This window comes from Triticum aestivum, chromosome 4B (genome assembly GCF_018294505.1).
Source record: "Triticum aestivum cultivar Chinese Spring chromosome 4B, IWGSC CS RefSeq v2.1, whole genome shotgun sequence".
Lineage (NCBI taxonomy): Eukaryota > Viridiplantae > Streptophyta > Magnoliopsida > Poales > Poaceae > Triticum > Triticum aestivum.
The window spans coordinates 614,404,464-614,424,282 of record NC_057804.1 but is presented as its reverse complement, the minus strand read 5'-3'; positions in this window follow the sequence as shown (position 1 = coordinate 614,424,282).

Sequence of the window (19,819 nt, the reverse complement as noted above, 5' to 3'; positions counted from 1 at the left end):
GCCTGTCCGGCAGTACAATCGCCGAACTCATGATGCAACAGCCAAGGAAGCAGAAAGCTACGTCAAGTGTCCAGGTGGTCTCTATTACGAGCAGTATACCTGTTTTACATACCATCCCGCAGCCTACCCCTGGAGGGGAACATGTTAAATAGTCCCATCCCTTGCTTATCGCACTATTTGTATCATTCTGTTTTCATTGCAGTATCTTTTGAATAAACAATACATAGCTTTGCTTATTATTGCATTCCTTTTTTTCATAAATGTTCATCTATGATATGTTGCACCCGTACAACTTGGTAGGGTCAATACACCAGGGGCTTAAGTACCCAAAACATGGTGTGATAAGTCCGAACACTTTCACAAGTGCGGCACCCCTAACTTATAGCATTATATGCATCGGCTCCGAATCATGTCTTGGGTCAATAGTTGGTTTGCCCGGCTCCCATGTTTTGGTACCTTACGTTCCGTTATATCGGCTAAGGTAGCGCTGGGAGAACCACTACAATTGTGCCCCGGTTGAGCTGGGTTAAGCACCTCAGTAGAGAAAGCTAAAACTGACCGTCATGATAGGGCGAGAGCCGGTCGCTGTTCGAGAGGTTTTGAGTCCCTAAAGTCTTATGCCGCTTAGAGCGAGGAGCTGGCTTTGTCCGGCCCAGGTGTGGATAGCGCCCCGAACTCGGTCTTCCGAATACTAGGGGCTTCGCCGAAATTTAAAATTATAGAATTCTATGGCTAAGTGGGAGTGATAAAGCATTATAGTCCGATTGCCTTGTTCGTTGTGCTGAGCGCCTCCCTCGAAGGACCCAAGAATGGGAAAAGAGCGCTCAGGTTTATCCCGAACACCCCAGCACTTGTGGCATGGGGGTAGAAGCCGACGACTCGCCATCCCTTAGATTTAATAAACGACCGAACAGAAGGTAATATTTTAAATTCAAAAAGCGTTGCTTAGCGCATATGAACAAGTTTTCAGCGCACGGGATAACACGAGCGAGTTTACTCAAAAATTACATCCTTGGAACACTCATTCGCCACAAGGCAGGCACCCTTCAGGACGCCCTCATAATACAACTCGGGCTTGCGATGCTCCTTCCCCTCCGGTGGCCCATCTGTCACCAGCTTCTCAGCATCCATCTTGCCCCAGTGTACTTTAACACGGGCAAGGGCCCTACGGGCGCCTTCGATGCATACTGAGCGCTTGATGATTTCAAGCCATGGACAGGCATCCACCAGCCGCCTCACCAGCCCAAAGTAGCTCCCAGGCATGACCTCCCCAGGCCATAGCCGGCCTATAAGGCCCTTCATGGCCTGTTCGGCTACCTTATGGAGCTCGACCAGCTGCTTCAGCTGGTCGCTCAAGGGCACCGGGTGTCCGGCCTCAACATACTGGGACCAGAACACCTTCTCCGTCGAGCTCCCTTCCTCGGCTCGGTAGAATGCGGCAGCGTCGGACACACTGCGGGGCAGATCTGCGAATGCTCCTGGAGAGCTCCGGACTCGGGTAAGTAACAAGTAATTCACTTTCACGTGCTTGCTTTGCATAAAGAATGCCTTACCCGCCGCTATCTTCTTCATCGCCTCAATTTCCTGGAGGGCTTTTTGGGCTTCGGCCTTGGCAGATTTGGCGCTCTCAAGGGCCGAGGCGAGCTCGGACTCTCGAGTCTTTGAGTCAAGCTCCAAACTCTCGTGTTTTTTCACGAGAGCGTGGAGCTCTTGCCGCACCTCCGCCACCCGCGCCTCCTGCTTTTCTCGCTCGGTGCGCTCCACGGCCGCATTGTCTTCGGCCTTGGACACGCTTCCTTCAGGGTCGCCACCTCGTTGTGGCCCCTGTAATACTCACGTTAGTCCTGTCATTATTTGCAACCAGATCTTTTTATATACTTACATAAGGTATTACTTACCTTCCTTGTCCTCGAGCTGCTTCTTGGCAAGGCCGAGCTCGTTCTCGGACCGCTCGAGGCTCTGCTTCAATGCATCGACCTCCGCAGTCAGTGCGGCAGAGGTCAGCAGCGCAGCCTGCATTCCCATATTGACATACTTATGTTAGACTCCTGCGTATATCTTTTTAGATCCTCAGTCGGCTTTTCTTTCCGAACACCAAACTGAGCATCAGGGGCTACTGTCTATGCGGTAATATTTTTACATATCTTAAATACATACCTCAAAGCCTGTTAGAAGGCTGGCACAGGCTTCCGTCAGCCCGCTCTTGGCGGACTGAACCTTCTGGATCACCGCACTCATAATAGTGCGGTGCTCCTCGTCGATGGAGGCGCCGTTAAGCACCTCCAGCAAATTATCCAGCACCTCCGGTTGGACAGAGGTCACCGGCGTCGTAGGCTTGACCTTCTTGTGAGGGGGCCGCCTGCCGGACTCCGGAACCATGGAAGGTTTCGGTGCGGTGTCCGGCCCAGGGCCGGACTTAGAGCCCTTTGGGGTTTTATCCCCTTTGCGCCTGGAGTCCGGGAGGTCGCCTTGCGGCGCCTCCAGGACCACCTCCTCCTGGCTTGGCCCCTTTTGGGACTCCACCTCGGCATCATCCGTAGGGCGAGGGGAGGTAGCAGTCGGGAGTGAAAGACTATTCACATCCGACGAATCCAGGGAGCCGCTCGATGAAGCGTCGAGCCGGGCCTTAGGCGGACTGCATGATTATATTTGGCGTCAGAAGATACTGTGCAATAAAGGAACGCCATGAGTTATTCTGGTATCCGGATACTTACGATTTTGCCAGGGGCTTGGCCCTGGATGGCCACTCCTCTTCCGTCGTCGGCGTTGGTGGAGTAGTCCGGAGGAAGGGTCTTTCCCTTCTTGGACCCTCCGCCCCCCTAGTTGGGGCGGCCTTCCTTTTCTTTCCTCCCCCGTTGGAGGGGAGAGGCCTCTTCTTCCTCCCTCGTCTTCGTGGGAGGAGTGCGCTTCGGAGTCATCGGACGATGAATCCGACACCACCAGGCGCCGGGAACTCTTTCGAGTTCCCGTGGCCTTCTTCTTGGCCTTCTTCTCCGGCACCACGTAAGGTGCCGGGACCAGCAGCGCCGTCAAGCGGGCATCTGCTGGGTCTTCTGGTAAGGGAGCCGGACAGTTAACCTGCCCGGACTTCTTCTGCCAGGCCTGTCAAAGGTAAGGGAGTTTAGATCCCACATAGAGTATAACTATGAAAAACAAGAGTCCCGTAAAGGGTAGAATAGCTTACCTCGCTGGACTGACGCCGCGAGCTGAATCCGCGATCTTCGGTAACGGATGCGGGGGCCTCAGCGCCCTTAAACAGCACCTTCCAGGCAACTTCGTACGTAGTGTCGAAGAGCTTGCGCAAGGTTTGGTGCTGTGCCGGATCAAACTCCCACAATTTGAAGGCCCGTTGTTGGCATGGGAGGATCCGGCGGATGAGCATGACCTGGACTACGTTGACAAGCTTGAGATTCTTGTTCACCGGATTTTGGATGCAGGTTTGAAGTCCGGTCAGCTCTTCCAAATCTCCCCACGTTAGGCCCGTCTCTTTCCAGGAGGTGAGCCGTGTGGGGAACCAGATCGGAATTCGGGGGCCGCTGCCCATTCAGGGTCACGCGGCTCGGTGATGTAGAACCACCTCGATTGCCACCCTTTGATGGTTTCCACAAAGGAGCCCTCGAGCCATATGACGTTGGGCATCTTGCCCACCATGGCGCCTCCGCACTCCGCTTGCTGGCCGCCCACTACCTTCGGCTTGACATTGAAGTCTTCAGCCATAAGCCGAAGTGGGGCTTGATGCAGAGGAAGGCCTCGCACACGACGATAAACGCCGAGATGTTGAGGATGAAGTTCGGGGCCAGATCGTGGAAATCCAGGCCGTAGTAGAACATGAGCCCCCGGACAAATGGGTGGAGTGGGAAGCCCAGTCCGCGGAGGAAATGGGGAGGAACACCACCCTCTCATGGGGCCTGGGGGTGGGGATGAGCTGCCCCTCGTCTGGAAGCCGGTGCGCAATGTCGTTGGACAAGTATCCGGCCTTCCTCAACTTTTTGATGTGCCCCTCCATGACGGAGGAGGCCATCCACCTGCCTCCCGCTCCGGACATGGCTGGAGAAGGTTGAGGGGGATGTGCGGACTTGGGCGCTGGAGCTCGAGTGCGCGGAAATGGATAAGCGAAGGAGGAAGAAGGCGTAGATGAAAAGGTGGATCCTTATCCCCTTATATGGGCGGACGAAACTATGCGTCCCCCACCAGCCTGGTAAAACTCGCTTATCTCCCAAGCGCCGTGATTAATGGCACGGTTGGGTTACCCACGCCCGTATTGATGAGAATCCCGGAATAAGGGGACACGATCTCTGCTTCGACAAGACGTGCCAAGGAAACCGCCTCGCTAAACGCACTGAGGTGGGACAGTAAAACGATTCGAATAAAGGCTTGGCCGTGGCGTGATGTCACGCTGCGGAATACGTCAGCAGATTAGAATTTGTGTAAATATTATTCTCTCTACGGTGGTATGTGGAACTTATTTTGCAGAGCCGGACACTATCCTTGTGTTCAAAATCTTCTATGAAGTATTCGGAGGAGGAACCCGCCTTGCAATGCCGAAGACAATCTGCGCGCCGGACTCGTCGTCATTGAAGCCTGGTTCAGGGGCTACTGAGGGAGTCCTGGATTAGGGGGTGTCCGGATAGCCGGACTATAACCTTTGGCCGGACTCCCGGACTATGAGGATACAAGATTGAAGACTTCGTCCCGTGTCCGGATGGGACTTTCCTTGGCGTGGAAGGCAAGCTTGGCGATACGGATATGTAGATCTCCTCCCATTGTAAACCGACTCTGTGTAACCCTAGCCCTCTCCAGTGTCTATATAAACCGGAGGGTTTTAGTCCGTAGGACGAACAACAATCATACCATAGGCTAGCTTCTAGGGTTTAGCCTCTCTGATCTCGTGGTAGATCTACTCTTGTAGTACCCATATCATCAATATTAATCAAGCAGGAGTAGGGTTTTACCTCCATCGAGAGGGCCCGAACCTGGGTAAAAACATCGTGTCCCTTGTCTCCTATTACCATCCGCCTAGACGCACAGTTCGGGACCCCCTACCCTAGATCCGCCGGTTTTGACACCAACAAGGATCTGGCATACCGCAAAATGGAGGAAACAGACTTGTGTTGGACCTCCTACGGTCGACACGGGGTCCTGTTGATCGGGAGGGGTGTGGCGTACCGCAAAATGGATGAAACAGACTTGTGTTGGAGTGCTACATCGAAACGGGGGTCCTGTTCATCGGGAGGGGTTTAAGCCCAATCCGGTCATAGTTCGTAGCGACTCCCAGAGCGGCAATGCAATCTAGGAGTTCATTAAGGGAGGAGAGCTCCATCGGATCCATCTATTCGGCAAGTTTCGAACTGACGCGAAGGTTATGATTGATGACCCGAGAGGCCATCGTCAGCGCTACCGCCGATGGGGCGGCCATGATAAAGCCGTCGAGTCGGAGCGTCTAGCCTACAGCCAGAGCTCCCTCCGAAGTAATGTCGTCCTTGATGACAATACGAGCCATCGAGCCTTGCGGCGACGACACAGAGGAACTCTCAATGAAAGCACCAATGTCGGTGTCAAAACCGGCGGATCTCGGGTAGGGGGTCCCGATCTGTGCGTGAAGGATGATGGTAACAGGAAGCAAGGGAGACAGATGTTTACCCAGGTTCGGGCCCTCTCGATGGAGGTAAAACCCTACTTCCTGCTTGATTAATATTGATGATAAGGGTAGTACAAGAGTAGATCTACCACAAGATCGTAGAGGCTAAACCCTAAGAGCTAGCCTATGATGGTATGATTGTAATTGTGATCGGCCTTCTAAATACCAACCTCTCCAGTTTATATAGACACCAGCGAGGGCTAGGGTTTACATGGAGTCGGTTACAAGAAAGGAAACATAATATCCGGATCGCCAAGCTTGCCTTCCATGCCAAGGAGAGTCCCATCCGGACACGGGCCGAAGTCTTGAGTCTTGTATCTTCATGCTTCAATAGTCCGGAGGTTGTACACAGTCCGGCTATCCGGATACCCCCTTATCCAGGACTCCCTCAATAGCCCCTGAACCAGGCTTCAATGATGATGAGTCCGGCGCGCAGTATTGTCTTCAGCATTGCAAGGCGGGTTCCTTCTCCGAATACTCCAAAGTACCTGTTACGATGAATAGTGTCCGGCCTCCAATCAATGTTGTGCTCCTCGGCTTCAGCGCCCCAGTAATGACCATCTCCACGTGTCGAGCGAATGCGAGGAGTTGAGGCATTTTTGCATTTGCCACCCTCGACCCTTCGGGCCAACCGTCTATTTGAAGGGATAGGGATTCTCAAATCCAAACCTCACTCTCCTCCCTTGAGCTAGCATCCTAGAGCGCTCCGCGAAAAACCATTCCAACATGGCCGGCCGTCGCAGCTCTTCTGCTTGCCCTCCTCGCTCTAAGTCGGGGGATTGGGGAGAGTGCTCAGTTCCTCACAGCCGTTTAGTAAAGTTACAAACCCAAGGGTTTCTCCCACCGGTGTTCATGGTCCCCGTCCGAGCTGGAATAGCCACTTATGACGGAGGGGAACAAGCTGAGGGATCTCCTAACCCATCTCCGGAGGAGCGGATATGCCTCATCCCGCATCTGCTGAGGGGCGTCGGGTTTCCTATCCACCCGTTTCTTTGCGGGCTCCTGGAGTTCTACGGCCTCCAGTTACACAATCTTACCCCTGCCTCTATTCTGCACATACCGGGGTATGTCGCCCTTTGCGAGCTGTTTTTAGGCTGCGAACCACACTTCGGATTATGGAGGAAGCTGTTCTGCCTTGTCCCCCGCACCCAGGGAGAGTCCCTATGTCAAGTGGGCGGGGCCGAAGTATGGCGCATCGCCGAGACCGGATACTTGTCCGGCACTCCTGAGAAGGCACCAAAAAACTGGCCTTCAGAGTGGTTTTATATAAATGACGTTCCCCTTCCGGATCCAGTCCGGACAGGTCTCCCCAAGTTCAGCAATGCTCCACTGAGGGCACGCTTAAGCTGGCGCCCCCGGGGCCCTCAAGAAGAGGACACAAGGGAAATATACCTCCTGATGAATAGGATAAAGTTGTTGGCCAAATCCGGACTGACGATAGTTGAGGTCATGGCGATATGCATAAGGCGGGGAGTGCAACCGCTCCAATATCGGGGGAAGCCCATGTGGCATTTCAACAGGGAAGACAACGCCACCCGCTGCGGCCGTAAGGGTCCGGACTCCGCTGCCGCTTTGGCAAGGATATTGTCCGATTTGTACAAAGGGGAAGAGGAGGAATTCCTTCGCATAAAAACGCGGGACGGATTCTCCATGTACAACCCCCCAGAGTGGGTAAGTTGCCATTCTTTTCCCTGCTTCACTTACTCTAGCGTTCTCCTGCTAAGATTACTTGCATCAATGCTTCCGAGCAGGAACTGAGGAGGGCCGTAGAAGGAATCTTCAGCCCCTCCCCGCAACCAGAGGACCCTGGAAGGGCCCTAGATCCGGGACTCAAAGTAGATCCGGATATTACTGTGGAGCTTGTCAACGGGGTATTTTATCAAGCGAGCTGGGATGGCGCCCTAGTGGCCATTACGGCCGACTACCCTGGACTGCTAAACGCGTCGCGTGTAAGCCGAGCTAAAAAACCCTATCCTCCGAAGAGGACTCCCCCAGGTATTATAATTTACCCTTGAGGCGTCGTTCTATTTGCAGAAACGACGGCCGGAGCGAGGGGCCGAGCCCCTAGGGACTCGTCAACCACGGGCGTCCGGATCGAGCAGGCTCAAGAGGAAGGCGGTGAGGGTTGACACACCGCTACAGAGGTAAAGTAATGACCTGTCCTGCAATTATAGAATTTGAAATATGACAGCGCCCTTTGTGTATGGCTGGAAGAGGAATAACCGGACTATATCCGGAGACCCCACCAATCACGCCTCCACCAGCCGGGTTCCAGAACCGGCTTCGGGGGCGGAGGCGGACACGGGGCCAGCACCGCAAAGTTCCCCGACGGAGGATGCGGATATGTGTTCGGCCACGAACTCCGAAGTGGAGAGCGCCATGAATCACCGGCGCCGGAGGGCCGTGCTCCGGAACAACATCTTTTCCGAAGAGGCTTTTAATGCCTTCAATTCGGCGGACGCATATGTCCGAGCTGCTCGAGGCGGGCTTGCCCAAGCGACAAACCAGTATACCAAAGACATACGGGTAAGAAATTTTGATAAGTATGTATAGCAGTAGCCCCTGAGACTTGGAATAGTTGGGACAACTGTTTGAAGGATCAATATATGCACAGGTCCTTGTGGACAAGAATGAACAATTGGCGCGGGAGCTGGAGGCATGCAAGGCCCAGCTGACTGATGCGGTGGCCAAGTTAGAGGGATCCCGAAAGGCCCCCTCTGGTAATATTTGTCTCCATTATACGCAGATGTACCAGTTAGTAAATGGCTGGTGCGGTTAGTCTAACAGAAAATTCAGCAGACAATCCCAGGGTGAATCAGGAGGGCGTAATGGGTGACGACTCGCATCTCCAACGACAGCTAAAGGCTGGCGAGCGCATCCTTACGCATGTGACGCAAGAGAAGAACAAGCTACAAGATGCCAATATTCGTCTGGACGTGGAATTAAAGGACGTCCGCGCTCAACTGGCGGACTCCGTGAAGGAGAACAAAAAGCTTCGACGCGGCATTTATGGTAAGAGCTCAAGCGAACTGTGTGATAGTTCGGCGAGGAAGTTTTTTGAAAATTTTTTGCCTGCAGGAATTGTAGCGGGCCGCCCTGAAGAGGAGATGCCCTCATCTGCAGGTGATTTGCTGCAACAACTTTCGCAGTTGCACGAGCGTGCTCGGCAGGTGATGCACGGCGTTGCTCAGGCCTTGTGGCCATCAAGCCTCCTGCCGAATGGCATGGGGGAGCTTGCGGACCTGCTTCAAGGAGCCCGGCGGCGCTTCCGTCTGTGGAAGATATCAGCATGCCGGCAAGGAGCAAGAGAAGCCTGGGCAATGGTGAAGACGGGCTACACCAAGCTGGACCCGAACCATATGGCCGAAGTAGGAACGGCGGGGCCGATGGGCAAGAAATTCCCGTGAGTCTGGTATATGACCAGGTAGCGTTAGCCGCTAAGTATTCTCAACAGGATTGTAGGCTAGATAGCCTGTTAGATGGTATAGAGGAGGAATATAGTCAGTCTCAGTGACTTGTAATTTAATTGGCATAAATAGCCCCTAGTCGGATTGAAATCATTTGTCATGGCGGACCTTTTCGCTTCAGCCCCCGGATCCTATAGTCCGGGGTGTGTCCGAATACCCGCTCGGTTTTACAAGAACCGGAGTATGCATGGAGACCAGGCGTAGGGGTCATAAGTTCTTGAACAGACAAGTACCCAACTAGTTATGTTATATTGCATGGATAGCAAGAAACATCTTCCAGGGAGAATAGTTCCGTTAGGGGTTCCTTTCCCTGGGAATGCATGTGTCGATGCACATGTCCGGACTGCGAACGACGGCGCAGGATACAAAGCTTCTGGTTTTTTTGTTGTAACCAACGAATACATCCTTTGTTCACCGATCGAATATTCTCTTAAGGAAACTAGCTTTCGGCTTCACCTAGTCTGAGGTACACATCCCACTTAACCGGTAGTAACAATCGCAGAGGTGCTCCCCTTATGCCCTAGCCGAATTAACAGGAACGTAGAGCATAAAGACAAGAGCCAGGCAACCCAGCTTGGCCACATCTTAAGTCATATCGATGCATATAATGGTGAAGAAAAAGGCACATATGGAAAAAGAACGCATATGCGATGGGCAAAAAGCCATTTAAAGTAATTATGTCTAGCTTCCGGATAGGAAGCCCCCAGGTACAGCTTACACACATAGTACGGCCTGAATGATCCGGGAGTCCACACTATATTAAATACTTTGTGTGAATAGAAAAAGGGTCGAGAAAGGAGAGAGAGGTGGAGCATAATTAAAAAGGAGGGGTGAGGAGACGAACACTGAGTTCGGCGTTAGGCGTAGAATCTCCGGAGTCTGGCCGTGTTTCATGGGTTCGGCTCGAGTCTGTGATCGGATGCATTACGTAGACGGTACGCTCCTCCGGTGAGGACTTTGTCAATGACGAAGGGACCTTCCCACTTAGGTTTGAGTTTGTCCTTCCTCTTCTCCGGTAGGCGCAGAACGAGCTCGCCAATATTGTAAGTTTTGGCCCGCACTTCTCTGCTTTGATATCGTTGAGCCTGCTGCTGATAGAATGCGGAACGGGCTTTTGCGACATCACGTTCCTCCTCCAGGGCATCCAAGTTATCCTGCTGATCTAACTCGGCTTCCTTCTCTTCGTACATGCGTACGCGTGGCGAATCATGTATTATGTCGCAGGGTAGTACTGCTTCCGCACCGTACACCATAAAAAATGGTGTATATCCGGTGGTTCGATTCGGTGTGGTCCGCAGCCCCCAGAGTACGGAGTCGAGCTCCTCTACCCAGTGCGTATCCGATTCTGTTAAAGATCGCACTAGTCTGGGTTTGATGCCGCTCATGATGAGACCATTTGCCCGTTCGACCTGGCCGTTTGTTTGGGGGTGGTAGACGGAAGCGTAGTCGAGCTTAATGCCCATTTTGCCGCACCAAGTTTTCACTTCATCGGCTGTGAAATTTGAGCCATTATCAGTGATGATGCTGTGGGGGACACCGTACCGGTGTACGACCCCGGATATGAAGTCTATTAGTGGTCCGGATTCGGCCGTTTTAACTAGTTTGGCTTCTATCCATTTGGTGAATTTGTCCACCATGACCAATAAGTATTTTTTCTTATGGATTCCCCCTTTAAGAGGTCCGACCATATCCAGCCCCCAGACCACGAAGGGCCAAGTTATGGGGATTGTTTGGAGAGCGGTAGGGGGCATATGACTCTGATTGGCGAAGAGCTGGCAACCAACGCAATGTTGGACAAGGTCCTGAGCGTCTGCTCGGGCTGTTGGCCAATAAAAGCATGTACGGAAGGCCTTGCTGACTAGCGCTTGAGCCGCGGCGTGATGTCCGCCCAGTTCGGCATGGATTTCAGCCAAGGGTTGCCGCCCTTCCTCTTCGGAGATGCACCTTTGGAGCACTCCGGTCGCGCTTTTCTTATAGAGTTCCCCCTCGTGGACCTTGTAAGCTTTAGAGCGCCTGACTATGCAGCGTGTTTCGTTTTGGTCCTCGGGGAGCTCCTGCCTATTTAGTTAGGCCAAGAAAGGCTTGGTCCACGGGGCAATTACGGCCATGATTTCGTGAGCCGAAGATGTTATTTCGGTGGCAGAGCCTCCGATTGTGTCTGATGGTTTGGAGTCTGGGGGTGTGTTCGGATCCGTGCTGGTATTGCCGGACTCCCCTTCCCATACTACGAATGGCTTGAACAACCTTTCCAGGAATATATTAGGTGGGACAGTGTCGCGCTTGGCGCCAATGCTGGCGAGGATGTCCGCCGCTTGATTGTTTTCTCGAGCCACATTGTGGAATTCGAGCCCCTCGAACCGAGCTGACATTTTGAGGACGACATTACGATAGGCCGCCATTTTCGGATCCTTGGCATCAAAGTCTCCATTTATTTGTGATATTGCGAGGTTCGAATCCCCGCGTACTTCCAGGCATTGGATGCCCATAGAGACTGCCATCCGGAGACCATGCAACAAAGCCTCATATTCGGCTGCATTGTTGGAGTCTGTGTATAATATTTGCAAGACGTACTGGACCGTGTCCCCGGTGGGAGACGTCAGGACTACCCCTGCTCCCAGTCCGGCCAGCATTTTGGAGCCATCAAAGTGCATGATCCAGTTGGAGTATGCGCCGTACTCTTTAGGGAGTTCGACTTTTGTCCATTCGGCGACAAAGTCAGCCAGTACTTGCGACTTAATGGCTCGCCATGGTTTGTATATTATGTCGAACGGGAGGAGCTCGATAGCCCATTTAGCGATCCGGCCCGTAGCGTCGCGGTTATTAATTATGTCATTGAGTGCTACTTCAGAGGCGACGGTAATCGAACACTCTTGAAAGTAGTGTCTTAGCTTCCGGGATGCCATGAAGACCGTGTATGCTATTTTTAGATAGTGTGGGTATCGGGATTTGCATGGGGTGAGGACTGTGGATACGTAATAAACCGGCTTTTGAAGCGGGAATTTGTATCCGTCCACCTCTCGTTCGACGACGAGCACTGCACTTACCACTTGATGTGTTGCAGCTATGTATAGTAGCATAGGTTCATCGATGTTTGGCGCTGTTAGGACTGGATTACTGGCCAATAAGGTCTTTATCTCATCGAGTCCGACCGCGACTGCATCCGTTCATACAAAGTGTTCGGTGCGCCGAAGGAGGCGGTAAAGAGGCAATGCCTTTTCTCCTAGCCTGGATATAAAGCGGCTCAAAGCGGCCACGCATCCAGCTAGCTTCTGGATGTGCTTGAGGTCTGTTGGTATAGCCAACTGCGACAGAGCTCAGATTTTTGCTGGATTCGCTTTGATTCCTCTATTGGAAACAATGAAGCCCAGCAGCTTCCCCGAGGGGACACCGAAAACGCATTTTTCCGAATTCAACTTGATGTCGTATGTCCGGAGGTTATCGAATGTAAGCCTCAAGTCATCTATTAGGGTTTCGACGTGTCTAGTTTTTATGACCACGTCGTCCACATATGCTTCCACTGTTTTGCTGATTTGTTTTTCCAGGCATGTTTGAATCATGCGTTGATAGGTTGCACCGGCATTCTTGAGCCTGAAGGGCATAGTGTTGAAGCAAAAAGGGTCATATGGCGTTATAAAAGTTGTTGTAGCTTGGTCAGACTCTGTCATCTTTATTTGATGGTATCCGAAGTATGCGTCGAGAAAACACAGCGAGTCGTGTCCAGCTGTGGCATCGATGATTTGATCGATGCGAGGGAGGGGAAAGGGATCCTTGGGGCAAGCCTTGTTGAGGTCTTTGAAGTCGACGCATAAGCCCTAGGATTTGTCCTTTTTTGGTACCATTACCAAATTTGCCAGCTAATCCGGATGTTTAATATCTCTGATGAATCCGGCCTCAAGTAGCTTGGCTAGATCTTCCCCCATGGCCTGCCGTTTGGGTTCTGAAAACCGCCTTAGGGTCTGTTTGACCGGTTTGTATCCCTTTAGTATATTGAGGCTGTGTTCGGCCAGCCGGCGTGGGATGCCTGGCATGTCCGAAGGGTGCCAGGCGAAAATTTCCTAATTCTCGCGTAAAAAATCTCGCAGTGCGGCATCCATCACGGGGCTCAACTGTGTCCCGATGGATGCTGTCTTCGTGGGGTCCGTTGGGTGGACTTGGAATTTGACTATCTCGTCTACAGGTTTAAATGAGGTGGACTTGGGTCGCTTGTCGAGTATCACGTCGTCCCTGTCCACGGTGGCCCGCAGTGTTGTTAACTCTTCGGCCGCTAGGGCTTCAGATAATGCTTCCAGGGCTAGTGCTACGGTTTTGTTTTCGGCGCGAAGTGCAACGTCCGGATCACTGGCTAGAGTGATGATTCCGTTGGGTCCGGGCATTTTAAGCTTCATGTACCCGTAATGGGGTACATCTTGAAAGCTTGTAAACGCGTCCTGCCCTAGAAGGGCGTGTTATCCGCTGCTAAAGGGAGCCACTTGGAATGTGATTTATTCGGACCTATAATTCTCCGGGATGCCGAATACCACATCGAGTGTGATTTTTCCCGCGCACCGCGCTTCCCGAGTAGGGATCATTCCCCTGAAGGTGGTGCCGCTTTGCTCAATGCGGCCTTTATCAATTTCCATTTTGTCGAGCGTTTCTTCATAGATCAAGTTTAATCCGCTTCCGCCGTCCATGAGTTCTTTGGTGAGCCGAAAGCCGTCCACGATTGGGCTAAGGACCAGAGTGGCCGGTGCCAGGACAGTCTGGAATCGAGGTCCATCACTGGCATTGAAAGTTATAGCAGTGTCGTTCCAGGGGTTTATCTTTGCCACATGGCAAATTTCCACAGAGCTTCGATGAGCTCGCTTGCGCCTGTTGTTCGAGGAAAAAGTCTCGAAGACTGTTAGTACCGTATTGTGTCCGCTGGCAGGATGTTGTTCCGCTTTATGGCTTACAAGAAGATTCTCGCCACTTTTTGCCACCTGCCGGAGTATCCAACATGCCCTAAGGCTATGAGTTGGTATTGTATCCGGAGTACTGTGGAGCTTACATGGCCGCCGAGCCATTCTTCCAATACGGATCCCCGCCCTGGGGTGGGCTTTGGTTTCTTGGGGATTGGATCAGACGACTTACGAGAGTTCGTCCGTTTAGTTCGGACAAAGGTCTTGGTGAGAGCAGTACTATTCCAAAATTCTATTTGGGTTTTCCACGCGCTCTCCATCGCACAGTACTTCTGTACTGTGATTGCCAAGTCCGCGAAGCGTGCTATGTCGCGGTGGTTTATAGCATTGAGGAGTCCTTCGTCCGTGCAGTTTTTGCAGAAGAGTGAGACCATGTTCTCCTCGCGGCAGTCCTTGACCTTGTTAAGCGCAAGGAGGAATCTGGCCCAGTAGTGATGTACGGTTTCCTGGGGCTCTTGCCTGATGCAGGAGAGACAGTTTAGGTCCAGGTAGGTGTCGTTAGCAGAATATGGATTTTGATCCGATCTAACGCCCAAAGGCGAGGACGGTTCCGAGCTTAACAGCTCAGAATCCGGAGTGCTGCCCAATTTCTTCGGCCCAATGCCCGATTCTAAGTCCGGGACCTGGGTCATGTTTTCCTTTGAGCAGGTTTTCGGCCCAAGGAGTTCGGTGATCCGAACATAATTCGTCATCAAGGTTGAGGGAAAATTCGCGTGTGGTTCTTCCACTATCACTATCTCATGGGTGACCGGCGGGGACCTAATGTCCCTTCGGTCGAGTTTAAGCCCAATCCGATCATAGTTCGTAGCGACTCCCAGAGCGGCAATGCGATCTAGGAGTTCATTAAGGGAGGAGAGCTCCATCGGATCCATCTGTTCAGCAAGTTCCGAACTAACGCGAAGGTTATGATTGATGACCCGAGAGGCCATCGTCGGCGCTACCGCCGACGGGGCGGCCATGATAAAGTCGCTGAGTCGGAGCGTCTGGCCTACAACCAGAGCTCCCTCTGAAGTAATGTCGTCCTTGATGACAAGACGAGCCATCGAGCCTTGCGGCGACGACACAGAGGAACTCTCAATGAAAACACCAATGTCGGTGTCAAAACCGGTGGATCTCGGGTAGGGGGTCCCGATCTGTGCGTCAAGGCTGATGGTAATAGGAAGCAAGGGACATAGATGTTTACCCAGGTTCGGGCCCTCTCGATGGAGGTAAAACCCTACTTTCTGCTTGATTAATATTGATGATATGGGTAGTACAAGAGTAGATCTACCACGAGATTGTAGAGGCTAAACCCTAAGAGCTAGCCTATGATGGTATGATTGTAATTGTGATCGGCCTTCTAAAGACCAACCTCTCCGGTTTATATAGACACCAGAGAGGGCTAGATTTTACATGGAGTCGGTTACAAGAAAGGAAACATAATATCCAGATCGCCAAGCTTGCCTTCCACGCCAAGGAGAGTCCCATCCGGACACGGGCCGAAGTCTTGAGTCTTGTATCTTCATGCTTCAATAGTCCGGACGTTGTACACAGTCCGGCTGTCCGGATACCCCCTTATCTAGGACTCCCTCAAACGGCCCAAAGAATGTCATGCAGCTGCGTCTCCGGCCCGCCCAGGACGAAAAGCCCATTTTCTGTGAAGATTTTTTGTCATAGAAGTAGGAGCCCACCACATATATGATGATACCGGGTTTTGTCACAATTATCGTCATAGAAGTGTCATAAGTATGACAGAAAAAACGTTCGTTCGGCCCAAAATGTCACGGATGTGTCTTTTTTTTGTAGTGCTCCGCTGCGACGCGTCAGCCCTGGCCAGCAACGGCGCCGCCGCACACCGCCATCTGTCAGCGCGCCCCACCCGATGCACCAGCCGCTGAGCACCACCGTCGACTGGAGAAGAAGCCCAACGCGGCCCCACTCCAGGGAAGGCAAGAGAAGGCACCGCGCGGGCTTTGCCCGGAGGCGTCCGCCGGCGATGGCGGCGGGAGGGGAGGTGGATGGGGGTTGGGGCGGCTGCTAGGGTTTGGGCGCCCGGGCCGCCCGGGGGGGGGGGGGACACGGGGTTGGGGAATTTATGTTCTGCACGCTCGACAATCGACATGAGATTTGCCACGGTAAGCTTGATGGTCCCGATCGACAATCCGAGGTAAGTAAAAGGCATTTTTTCGAAACACAAGGAAAAAGCTTTGCCCGTTTCATTAATTAAGAAGAAGGTTGCCAAGTTAATTACAAAAAAGTCGGGCAAAAACCGATACAAACAGGGTCAAGCCCTAGTCGCCACATGGCCAAGCCAACTCGAATCGCCACACCACAAGGCCACACCACACTTGCCAATGATGCCACAACCATCATTGGAGCACACTGACGCCATACACACAGATGAACCCACTGTTGCTGGAGAGAAGAAGCCACGACTGCTATGAGAGGAGTAGACCAGGGACACTCCCACAAGGTGAAGGTGCCTGCAATCCATCAAACGCGACACTTGAGACGCCACCGACAATATCGAGAGCAACCTCACCGCCCAAGCGACATGAGGTGAACACAACCGATGTTGCCGAACTCTCGAGGCCACCACCTCGACCTCCACCAACATACCACCTTCCGGGGCCGCCGTCCCGACATACCACCGCTCTCTCTCGAGCTGCAACATTGCATGACTTAGTCACCCACAGCCCAGGCTGAACATGGCAACCACCCGCAGACCACGACCGTCGCACCAACTCATACGGGGCCGCTGCCCCGACATAAAGTCAGACCGCCCCCTCTGGGACGCGTCGACCGAGCCGACAACCCCGCCACACTAGCGACACAGAGTTGCCACCCAGGCCATGTTGAGATGTTGCCCCTCCTCATGGAGCCGCTTCCACCCATGATTCCCGAGGCCGCCGCCTCGAGGCACAAACATCAAACATCCGGGGCCGCCGCCCCGACATCCACCAACCTCAACGACAAGAATGGCGCAAACATCTGCATCTGGCTCTCCAAGGCGATGCCTCCAAGGAGGATGCAACGTAGCCTCCATCATCGCCCCTCCGAGAGATCAGAGCTACGGATTTCTCCCGGAGAGCCCATCCACCACGGGGTGGAAAGAGGCTCCATGACCACGCCTCCAACGAGGAAAATGGCACCAAGGTGACCGTTGCCGGCACCAACTGAGGTCGGGCAAGGCTTCGCCTGGAGCTCATCCACAAACCCGAGAATGGAAAGGTTGCACGACCAAATCTGGGCACCGGAGCGCAAGGATGGCCGGAGCATGCAGCATGTCGCAAATGCCCTGATGCGAAGCCCACCAATCTGCATCTCACGTCACGTCCTCCGCAGCACCTCTCGTTACGTCGGTCAAAACACCACCACCGGCCATGGATCCGCGCAGAAACCGCCAGATCCACGCAGAACGGCTCCCTGACGGCAAGAACCTGCAACATCGAGCCGAGGGCCGCCGCCCCGGCGTCCTCCACTCCATCCGCAGCAGCCATGGAGCCCTGCACCCGCCGGACGGACAGGAGAAGCCAGATCCGGCCGAGTCCGACCAAATCCAGCCCTCCCGACCCGCCTCCTCCTCACAACTGCCACCACAGCCCTACCAGAGATGCGCGAGGCCGCCGCGTCGCGCCGCTGGCAACTGGATCGAGCGTCGCCGATCGAAGCTCCAATTGAAAGAGAGATGAGCAACGAAGAAGGCCGCGCCGCCGCCGCCACCACAATGCGGGCTTTGCCCGGAGGTGGCCGCCGGCGGCGACGAGGGGGGTGGAGCGGGTGGAGGGAGCTGCTGGCGGCGGGGGACCGAGTCGCCGCCCGTGTTGCCTAAGCTAGACGACGCTGGGGCCTTTGGGTAGTCGCCTTGCAAACATAGTAAAAGGCATTGTTCCAACAGAGCATTGACATAAATGTGTGTTACCAGGGATTCTTACACATAAGGCACAACCATCGATTTACGAAAGTTGATTTCAAGACCAATTGAGTCGCGTGGTCGATCAATAGTTTTCACTTGTTTTGGCAAGCTGGCATCACCAGAATTGTGTCATTGGTGTACTACACCACTGAGTATTTCGTCGGCCCCCAAGCAGGTACGGGTAGCCGGATCAGCTAGCAATGGTACGCATCGTTGATGGCCGATTGCAATAGGTCCGCGGCTACCATAGAAATAAAGGGGGAGAGAGGGTCTCCCTAACGTACACCTCAACGACAGAGAGATTGGCGACCGGGGACACCATTCAGCACCACCGATGAGGTACCTGATCCCAAGATGCATTTGATCCAATTTGACCATCTATCACCAAATCCATATATTATTTGATTTTCCAACATGGATGAGTGTTCGATTGTAACAAATGCTTTTGCGAAGTTCAGTTTAAGCAGAATACTAGGTTTTTCCAAGTTTTGACTTTGGTATATATATTCAAATGCTTGTGCGAGTCAATCTTGGATCCTTCTGATGCAAAGGAATCCTTTAGTTACCTTGGATTGATGACGTGGACCACCAATGCTCTGTTGGAACAATGCTCGAAATGAATTGTTGCAATCGGTTGGCTAGGACTTTTGTTCTGCTTGTTGCAATCTGTTGGCTAGGATTTTCGTTCTGATCTTCAAACAACTTATAAGTAAAGTGATCGGTCTGGAATCGTTAGTCGTATTTTGACTCCCCTCAATGTAGAGACCTATTTACTCCCCTCTATGTCGTCATCTTAATTATTCAGTTAACTAGTCTTGAATCTTTCAATACACCCCGCTGCCTATCTTGAAGCTCTCCTATTCAATCAAGGTGTTCAATTTTGTACTCCCTCCGTCCCAAAATTCTTGTCTTAAATTTGTCTATATACGGATGTATCAAGTCACGTTTTAGTATTAGATACATCCGTATCTAGACAAATTTAATACAAGAATTTTGGGATGGAGGGAGTATTTGATTCATGAATTTGTATGTGTCAACTATTTATCAAGGAGCTCTCTCATTCAGTTGAGGCGTTTAGTTTTATATTTGGTTCGTGATTTTGATTGGGTCAAAGATTTCTCGGATTAATAAACAACAACCAGCCAAAAAACACATAGGTCTTGCGCATCATTTCACCACCTAGAAAAAAGCACCAACATGTGACACCGTAGCAACAAAATAATACACACGGCCACCGAGATAAATATGAGTTGATTAGCGGATACACAAAATCACACTACCAAGAAAGCCAATCAAAACACTGATTATAAAAAAGGCACTCCATCTTTCCAACGCACCAAACTAAATAACAAACAAAAGTTGTGGAATGCAACAACAAGAACAAGGATACAACAAAACATGATCAACCCTTGTAGATCAACAATTTAGCTGTGGTAAACTTGATTAGAACCTTCTCGTTTAGTGAATCACATGTCTCAATGGTTTGGAAAAATAAACTTGATTAGAGCATCCCTAGCAGACCCCGCAAAACGCGTTTGCAATTCGACGAAGATCTTGTTTGCGGGTCGAAAACATGCGCGCCCGAACAGAAACCGTATATGAAACTGCACAATTTGGAAAAAAAAGTTCCGTGAGAGAAATTGCAACCATAGTAGTTCATCACATACTACATGATCATTCATAGTTCATCATCACATACTACATTATCATAAATACTACATTCTACTACTACTACTAGAGGGAGGGGAGGGGGGGATTCTCGCGGCGGCAAGCTCGCGGCTAAGGACGACGCGATGGAGGAGCTCAGTCCTCGTCGGAGCTGACGAGATCGATGAACTTCGACCTCTGCTCCTCGCGGATGCGCCGCCACTCGTCGTCCTTC